The sequence below is a fragment of the Petromyzon marinus genome, chromosome 1 (assembly GCF_048934315.1).
Source record: "Petromyzon marinus isolate PM22_M1 ecotype Great Lakes invasive population chromosome 1, UKy_Petmar_22M1.pri1.0, whole genome shotgun sequence".
Taxonomy (NCBI): Eukaryota; Metazoa; Chordata; class Hyperoartia; order Petromyzontiformes; family Petromyzontidae; genus Petromyzon; species Petromyzon marinus.
The window spans coordinates 32,561,127-32,569,912 of record NC_133667.1 but is presented as its reverse complement, the minus strand read 5'-3'; positions in this window follow the sequence as shown (position 1 = coordinate 32,569,912).

The window sequence follows — 8,786 nt, the reverse complement described above, 5'->3', positions numbered from 1 at the left end:
GCCACGCCTCCTATCGACCCCACCCCCGCTCTCGTCCAATGAGCGCGCGGCTCGCGCCTATCCTCGCTAGGCATTTTGGAGTCGGCCTCACAACATTCGGGCCTCGAGCGAGCGGTCCGCTTAACGCCGTTTCGTTGTTTAAATTTTTATTTTATTTTTTTAAAAAAAACTTCGTTCGATCGCCCGGGGTTTTGTTCTAATCGCATTGCTAATTTGCGCAGAGCTGCGCCCTCGTGTCGTCGGCCGGAGTCTGCGCGGACGGCTTGGTGAGCGTCAACACTTGCCATCCCTCGGCTAGCGCGACCTTTCGCCGTGACAGTACACATTGTGTGACAGTACACATTGTGTACTGTCGTAGTTGGGGTGGTAGGTAGGGGACAGTGCGGTGGTCAATGCCGTTACAGTGGCAGTAACAACACCGTTACGTGGCGTTGTTTATTAGCTTGCGATTGTGGCCGTGCGCGCTTTGTTTAGGGCGTGTTGGTGCGTTATAAGGTACCGGTGGAATGCGTTTCAAGAAACGCGTAACAAATAGTCAATGTACAACTTTATCGAAAGAAGCAACGCCTATAAATATGTGTTTTAATGTAGCGATGCTGCGGCACGCACTGCAGCGTTGATGTATGGTCTTAATATAAGGTATACAACACAATAGCGTTGTGGCAATAATGTCAATATAACAGCAGCAATAACAGCGTAATACAATGCTGTACAGTTGTAACATAACGCAACAGCAATAGTGTGTCACACTAACATAACTTTAAAGTAACAACAAGTGTAGAACTCAAATATGACAACATGAATAGAATACATACATTTCGTAAGGCCCCTGCCCGTTATGGTCACATTAGTACTGTACAAGAATAACCAATGTTACGTGAAGAACGTTCGCACATTGTACAGAATGTATAACGACGTAACAACACGTGTAATGCTACCGGTGACCCAGTGGACAACGGCTGTACATCACAACAATACATCGATAACAAATGTACCCGATGCGCTATCACAATACGACTGGCAAGTTGTAAACATTTCGTAGGTTACGTTTGGTGACAGATCTGTGAGCAGGGGTCCGGTGTTTTATTCATTATTGGAGTGGGACGGCTGTTGTAGGTTCGCCGAAAACGCGAACCACGTTTGACTTTATGGCCTTGTATTAACAACCTTGTTAATAGACACACACACATACACTTACCTTACCCCCTCCCCACAACGATTAATCGATTTAAAATCGAAATTTGAAACAATGCGATTAGCACATCGCAAAGGCTGCGATTTTTTTGGCGATTTGAAAAGTCCTGTTACTTATTGGAATTGTTTGATTTTTATTATTATTAATAACTTTCTTTGTTTAGCTTAACAATTGTTCTATGAATTTTGATTTAAAGCTTTCGTGACTGCAGGGATTCATATTCTTGGTTCTTTCGGTAAAGTCACCACGTAGAAGGGAAACAATAAAATAAGAAAAATATAAAACAATAAAATTCTCACGACGTTTCGACTGCAACACAAGCAGTCATCATCAGGTGTGAAAACCACAACAAGAAAATTTTCTTGTTGTCGTTTTTATTGTTTTATATTTTTATTATTTTATTATTTCCCTTCTACGTGACTTTACCGAAAGAACCAAGACTAATTGTTCTATTAATTCAATTAAAAAATTTAAATAAAATACATGTTGGAAGCAATTAATATATTTTAAGTTCTCATCCTTGCATTCTAATGTATAGAGCAGTTAATAATGATGTTGATGTTATCACGTGCTAATGCTCGCCTGTCGTTGAAAGAGCTCACAAAGCGAGACACGCCGGCTACAGCGGCCTCTGTGATGATCATCACACAAAACAAAACGTGATCATATCACGCGACTCATTATTATCTCGTTCAGAATGAATTACTTTTGTGATAAAAACGGGAGTGGGGGAGTGCGGGGGTCGTCACCACGGCCGCTTGTGCCAGGCTACGTGCACTTTAAGGCCACGTTTTTTTTTAAATTGTCGAACGCTCCCTGGCAGGAGGTCACGGAACAGACCCAGCGGGTACCCATGGGTCGACTGACTGAGGTGACTGGCCGATGCACCACCACCAATGCCCCCCCCCCCCTACTGCCACCCACAGAGTAGGCACAGGTTAAGCGTGTTACAATTCACCCCCTTTGATGATTTTGTGATTTTTGTTTTACGATTCATTGGCACGATTCGATTAATTAACAATGCGTTTCCCCCCCCCCCCCCGCAATTGACCTCAATGTGGAAGTGTCTATCGGCTGCAGGGTTTGTGAGCGTGGAGATGTATTTTCACTATGGAACACGATTTTTTGTTCCTGGGTAGTAAGTGTTATTTTCTAATTGATTATGCCTCGAAAGTATAGAAAATGGCTGTTATTATTATTCCCCATAAACTTTGCTTTTGTGACCAGGACTTTACGTGAAGGAATGGCACAAATTCGCACGTTTTCTCATTGAAAATAGGTACATTTCAAAATATCACTGTCCTGGTCACAAAAGCAAAGTTTGTGGGGAATAATAGCCATTTTCTGTACTTTGGAGGCATAAGCAATTAGGAAATAACACTTACTACCCAGGAACAAAAAATAAATACACTTGTTACACAGTGATCGATGAATCTGAGTTATTTTTCCACAGAAGATGTATGTTCATCACGGCCTGTTGGTGTGGTTTTACTCGAACATATCTTTTCCCTTCATCGCGTCGTTACAGTATTTGCAATTGAACCGACATGTACACGTGCAGGCCTTTGTCAATCCACTGCTGAATGACAGATATCCCCCTATAGCCTCGACAGACTGTTGGGGAAAGTGCTGTTATCAAGCACCTGTGAAGGCTGGCACGGCACACTAAGGAGTGAGTCGCCAGGACCACGCCACACCGCCTTTGTCTCCCCAGTGGCGATGTTCACGCACCACACTAAGCACTGATTTGAGGCTGAGTCGACTTAGGGGAGTCCCAGGACCTTTTGAATCAATCGTCACTGATGTCGGCTGTGACCAGGAATCGAACTCGGGTCGCCAGGTTCATAACGCAGCGCACTGACCGCTACCGCTCCACTGCTGGATGAGGGCCTCTCTGCACGCGCACTAATCACAGGGGGTTAGTTGACCGTACGTGACCACGCTCCTCAGCGCGGGTTCGTTAAGGCGGCACGCATAGACGTGAGAGCACAGAAGTACATTACAATCTAATTTGTATTCATAGAGTGCCTTCAACAATGGATTTTGCTGCACTGCCCGCTATTGCTCATCATGTAGCCGTGCAACAGCCGATAACACCCTCCTGTTTGTACGGTGGTCGCTCATCTGACCCCGATCCAGCCTCGACCCCGCTTAGCTTCCGAGATCTGACGAGATCAAGACCCCGGTATACAAGCCTTTTATTTAACTTGAGTTATCTGAAGAGTTTAACTCTGACCCCTCATCTAATTATTCCTGAGATTAGTTGCTTGGGGGTACACGCAGTGATTGCAGAGTGCGTAGTTGTCAAAGAACATTCTTGAACCAGATAAACAGCTATAAAAGTTAACAATTGTTTGCTCCGCTGAAGATTACCTGTAACTGCACAATGATTTAGAACTTCAAAAGTCGCTAGAAGCATTTGTGACGAAATGTTATTTTCTGTTGTTGAAATGGCACTTAACGTCCGTGAAAACGTAAACTTTTTGTAGTGCAAGGGTCAGCAATGCACTGCAAGTAGTGTTTTTTTTAATGTGCTGTTGCTGTATGACGTCTGTTTCTCTGCTGAACTATGTTGTCCTCCCTTCAAAAAGAGGCTCTTAGGCCCAGCTTCTATGGACATTCAATTCCAGTCCACTAGAGTGCACTCGGTTTAGTCTAATCTCGAGTTGAAGGACAACTTCAACTCAAGTTCCCATTGAAGGGCATCTTGACTTGTTTAAATACAAAAAAGTGGCCTCCTATGATTTTCCAAGTGTCTTTTAGTCATTTACATGGATCGGGCAGGTCTTTCCTAGAGATCGCTTGCATGTGAGATCGAGAGCTCCATTGGCTGACACAATTCATCATATTAAATGGGTAATAAAATAAATACATTTCCTGTCACCCACAGCATTCATGGGTTGACATGTGTTTCCCCTTGACCCGCATTTTGACGTTGGAAATTCAGACCATCTCTTGAAGCGAAATTGGCTTCAATTATTTGGTCTCCCGCCCGAGGTGGTGGCCAATTCATGCATTGAGATTGTTTTGATTTTTTTTACTGCTCTCAATTTCCACGTGATCAGCCACTTAGTTGAGCCATCATTTGTGGCCAATCGCTTCTGAAAAATAAGTTAATACCTCAGTGGGCTTTACATGGTAAGATTAACATTTTTTATTTAAGTTTATTTGTTTTTTTTTCCAGTAATTTTGTTCTTACCTTTCTTATACTTTGCACTCCTATCGTGTTTTGTATTCTTGGTTGTAACGTTCTGACCCGCCCCGACTGGACATTTGTGAAAAAAAAGCTTTATAGCTCATCATATTCCACCTAGTATAAATACATATTCTGATTCTGAAGTTGAATGCAAAAGACTGAAATGCAATGTCAGAGGGGGCAACTCGCGTTAAACTGGGGGGGTCATGTGGCTCTTGCATACCAGTCAACCCCTTATCAATGCCTACCATATTGTAGATCAATTCAGACCTTATTGGTCACCCCGTGCCCTTATAAATCTCAACGTTCATCCAACAAAGTCCAATCACAAGGGAGAAACTCAAACAAATAAACAAACATTTTTTCTGCCCGTATTGAAACGTCTGTACGCCGTATAGACCTGAAAACTCAATGTCCCTGTACAAGAATACGGGTTTATCGTATGGTTTGACACGGTATGCTCTTGGAAATACAGAGTTAGTCTTACTGGCCTCTCACGTGGCTTTATAGAAAGGTCATCTCTGTGTGTCTTAACAAGTCAAACTAATTATTTGGTGATACTCCATTGGCAGTGGTGCGCAAGCGCACATAACATAAAACTCAACACGTTCGTCAGTAAGACTGTTGATTTAAAAGGCAAAGGTAGATAATGGGCGACGTTTTGGGCAACGGCCCTTCTTCATAGCTCATAGATAGGCCGGAGAGGTCGTGGAGCCACTTTTGCAAATCAGATTGATGGGCATGTAGAGGCATTGATTAATTACAGGAGATAATTATGCTACCAATACATGCTTTTAATTTTTCCTGTTGAGAAAACAATACACTAAATGCACCGATATGCTAATGTTAACATCAGGCCAATATAGCTAACAGAATTGTATAAATCAGACCAAACTATACAAATGAGGAGTAGGAAAGAGATGGTGAAAGCATGACTAAAATGGAATGAAGATTCCTCATATCCCAACCCAGAATCTTGACAATTCATAGAACCACTGTGGCAGGGTTTGTGGAGGGCATTAATAAGTACAAATTTAAGCATTATTACCCAAGCATTGTGCTTCGTAGGGTGCTTTGGTTATTCACTAAAAAAATGCATATCTCATATCTAAGAACCGGGGTCGATTTAAACCTTGGATGTTCCTGATCCATAGTTGGGGAAGATGTTAGAGTGGGTGACGTGGCTATATCTTTGGGGAAAAAGAACGAGTGGTGGATTTGCAAGTGAAGTAGGGACATGTATAATATAATCAGTCAATGGATAGGGGCAGGGAATTCCACACTGTGCTGTGTCCCTCCGTGCCCTTACTGGTACGGTTGCATGAGCCATGTGTTTTCACGGAGCCGAGCGAGCGTGTTACGTAATGCGGCAAAGCCCCCTGTGGGTCTTGACGGAGGAGGAGGAGGGATACATTCCGTTCAGTGTGCATTTTTATCTGACCTTTCGCCTACTTAACCACCAGCGCTTTGTAAAAAAAAAAACTGTGGCTTTGAAGCGCTGCTACGTGTAAATTACTTGTGTTGGTGTTGTTGTGCAGGTTTATATCAGCACTGTTTAGGTACCTACAAAGCCTTGACAACAGTGGCCAGGGGGGATGGGAAGGTGGTACAAACTGTACTGGGGGGGGGGGGGGCAGTGTCCCCCCCCCCCCCCCAATAATGAGCATTATCGGGGCACCCAGCGAACAATATGTACCGAAGCCCCCACAAGCCAAACCTCTCTTCAATTCGATTGGACTTTGCAACGGCTTGGCAGGTGACAGCGGCATTGTATGAACGCCTCTGCTTGTGCCAGTCGTTGCGTGCGTACCGCTTTGAGGCGTAAGCTGCTCTCAACCGGGTGCTCGTGGCGGTGTGGAGCGGAGAGGCGATGCGTCGAGGTATGTGCGTGGGGCTGTTTGATGGCTATGTGCTTAGGCTTGAGCACTGCTGAGAAGCGGTTAACCCCACCACGTCCGAAATTTCACAGAGCACGCGTGACCAAATCACCTGGGGGTGCGCCTCATCTCGTCAGACCTCGGAAGCTGGGCAGACTTGCTTGATCCTGAATTTGTCGCCTGAATCGGCGACCACCCGTGCATTGGAGACAGGTGGCAATGGGCGTTGCGTGCAGTCGAGGCCAGTGCAACAGAACCCACTGTTTTGTGCTGACCAGCGTGGTGAAGTATGGTCAAACGTCCCCCAACGCATGAGGAGGATGTTACCGCACCTCCAGATTAGCACGGTTGGCCTACGCACTGTTATGATAGAAGTTCAACATGCGCTCGTACATACATCCAGCAGCGGGTGGGACAACAACAACAACAACAAAAAAACCGGGGGGTTGTACATGTAGTACGATTTTGCTGGAATCGGCGCGGTTGGCATTGCGAAAGTGACCCGGCATGGCCCGGCGTTTCTTTCCTTGTGACCGCTGACTGGCGCCATCGGGCATGGGGACATGTGACCCTACCCCCCCCCCCCGACCCGCCACTGTCAAAAGACGCAGCCTGGGAATGAGTTGTTGCGCCCGTTGTACTGCCCTAGTTAGGGCCCCGTGCGTAGCTTCTCTCCTGCGTATGCGGGCGCGTCCCAAGCAAGAGGCGATCTCGGCCGGTGAAATATTTCACAACGGTCCCCAGTCGTAGGCGTGTGGGGGTGTTTGTGTCATGTTGAACGTAATTGTAGTTTCTTTGAAAATGTGGTTTGCTCAGGGAGTGTGCCAACAATAGTGATGACTTGCACACACATCTTCATTCACCATCGTGACCAACATTCTATCGTATAAAAAAAAATGGTCAGCTCCTCTGAGTATGCCCAACACCGTGGTATTTTTTTATGTATGTGGGATTTTTTTGCCAGTAAAAAAATGGAGGAAAAAAAGTAGACCGTCTCTGTTGTAGGCCAATCGGCTTTAGGGGCAATGCACACATTATCCAAGCATGTTTGTTTGCATGTTAATGTCACAATTATGTGTGGTTAATGCAGACTTGACGCCTTGCAAAAAGGTATATGTTTGGTGTTTGACCATCTTAATACCTGTTTTATTGTCAGAAAGGTTAAAAGCTCTTATTATTTTTCACCGTGTTATTTTTCCGTTAACAAGAAAGGGTCGAAAAATGTAATTTCTCTGAACTGTTAGCCGTTATTGGTGGCCATATATTGTCCACGTAAAGAAAACACTTCACGATTGCTCTTATGATCACCCTCATGTTTAAAATGTCTGTAATGTACGTCTGATATTGTGCAACTGCCCATTTACATATGTGGCTTTACCGAAAGACCCAAAGAGTATGGAAGGAGTAGGCTTTGCTCTATATGCTTTAGCATCAAACCCTACAGGAGGTGAATTGTTTTAGTGATTTATGAGGGTTGGGTATTTTTGAAGTGTTGGGCACATGACTTAAAGCACGTGTTAAAAGCGTAGGCTCATAATCGATTCCCACATGCGCGGGTTGACGCATTAGTAACGGTTAGAGTCGCGGAATCGTTTTAATCGTCACAAACTTTCAGCTCAGGACGTACAAGATAACAATTTTATTGTACGTCATGATTCTTCTCGTCATTTTATACTCGATATCGACAGGGGACATTTTGTGCTGTCCTCATAAGTTAAAATGCCGTCGCTGATTGTGATCTCTGTATATCAGGGGTGTGACATTTCTGTACGTTATATACTTTGCTCTTTAGGCAGACGTGGCCACACCGCGCTGCCTCTGCCGGAACATTGTGGTTGAGAGACCCTTTGGGGACACGGCTGCTGACGAAACCTGCGCTTGACGAAACCTCATTTGACAGAGATGCAAACGTCACTTTGTCTCGCGTCTTGTCGATGTGCGTGCGCGCGTGACTCGTGGTGTCCGGCTCACATTTGAAGTTGGTTATTGAGAGAGAGAGAAAAAGAGACTGAAGTTACTTTCAGCCCGTGCCATCATGGCACTTGAGTAACACCGCTGAGACCATCGCTGCCTTAACTTTTAAGACCTTGCGGTGACATCACAAGGGTGTTTGTGGTGGTACGCCTGGCCGTAGCGTAACCGAAGCTTCAAACTTGTGTCGGACAACCCGAGACCCAAGACCTGGGTAAGTATCTATAAGATAAGAGCTGTTATTTCATTCCTTCCACAACCCAGAAGTGTTCGCTGAAAACGTTTTGCGTAGGTGGGAGCAGAGTATGTACTGGTGATGTTGGTGATGGTGCTGGTAGGAGTGGTGATGGTGGTGGTGGTGAAGATGCTCATGATGGTGGTGATGTTGGTGTGGATTATTATGGTGATGGTGGTGCTGATAATACGTCTGCTGATTCTTGGTTGTGCTGGCACTGCTGCTTATACAGACCTTGACGATTTTGGTAATGACGGTGCTGATAATGGTGCTTGTGGCAGTGATGTTCGCAGTGGTATTGATGATGGTGTT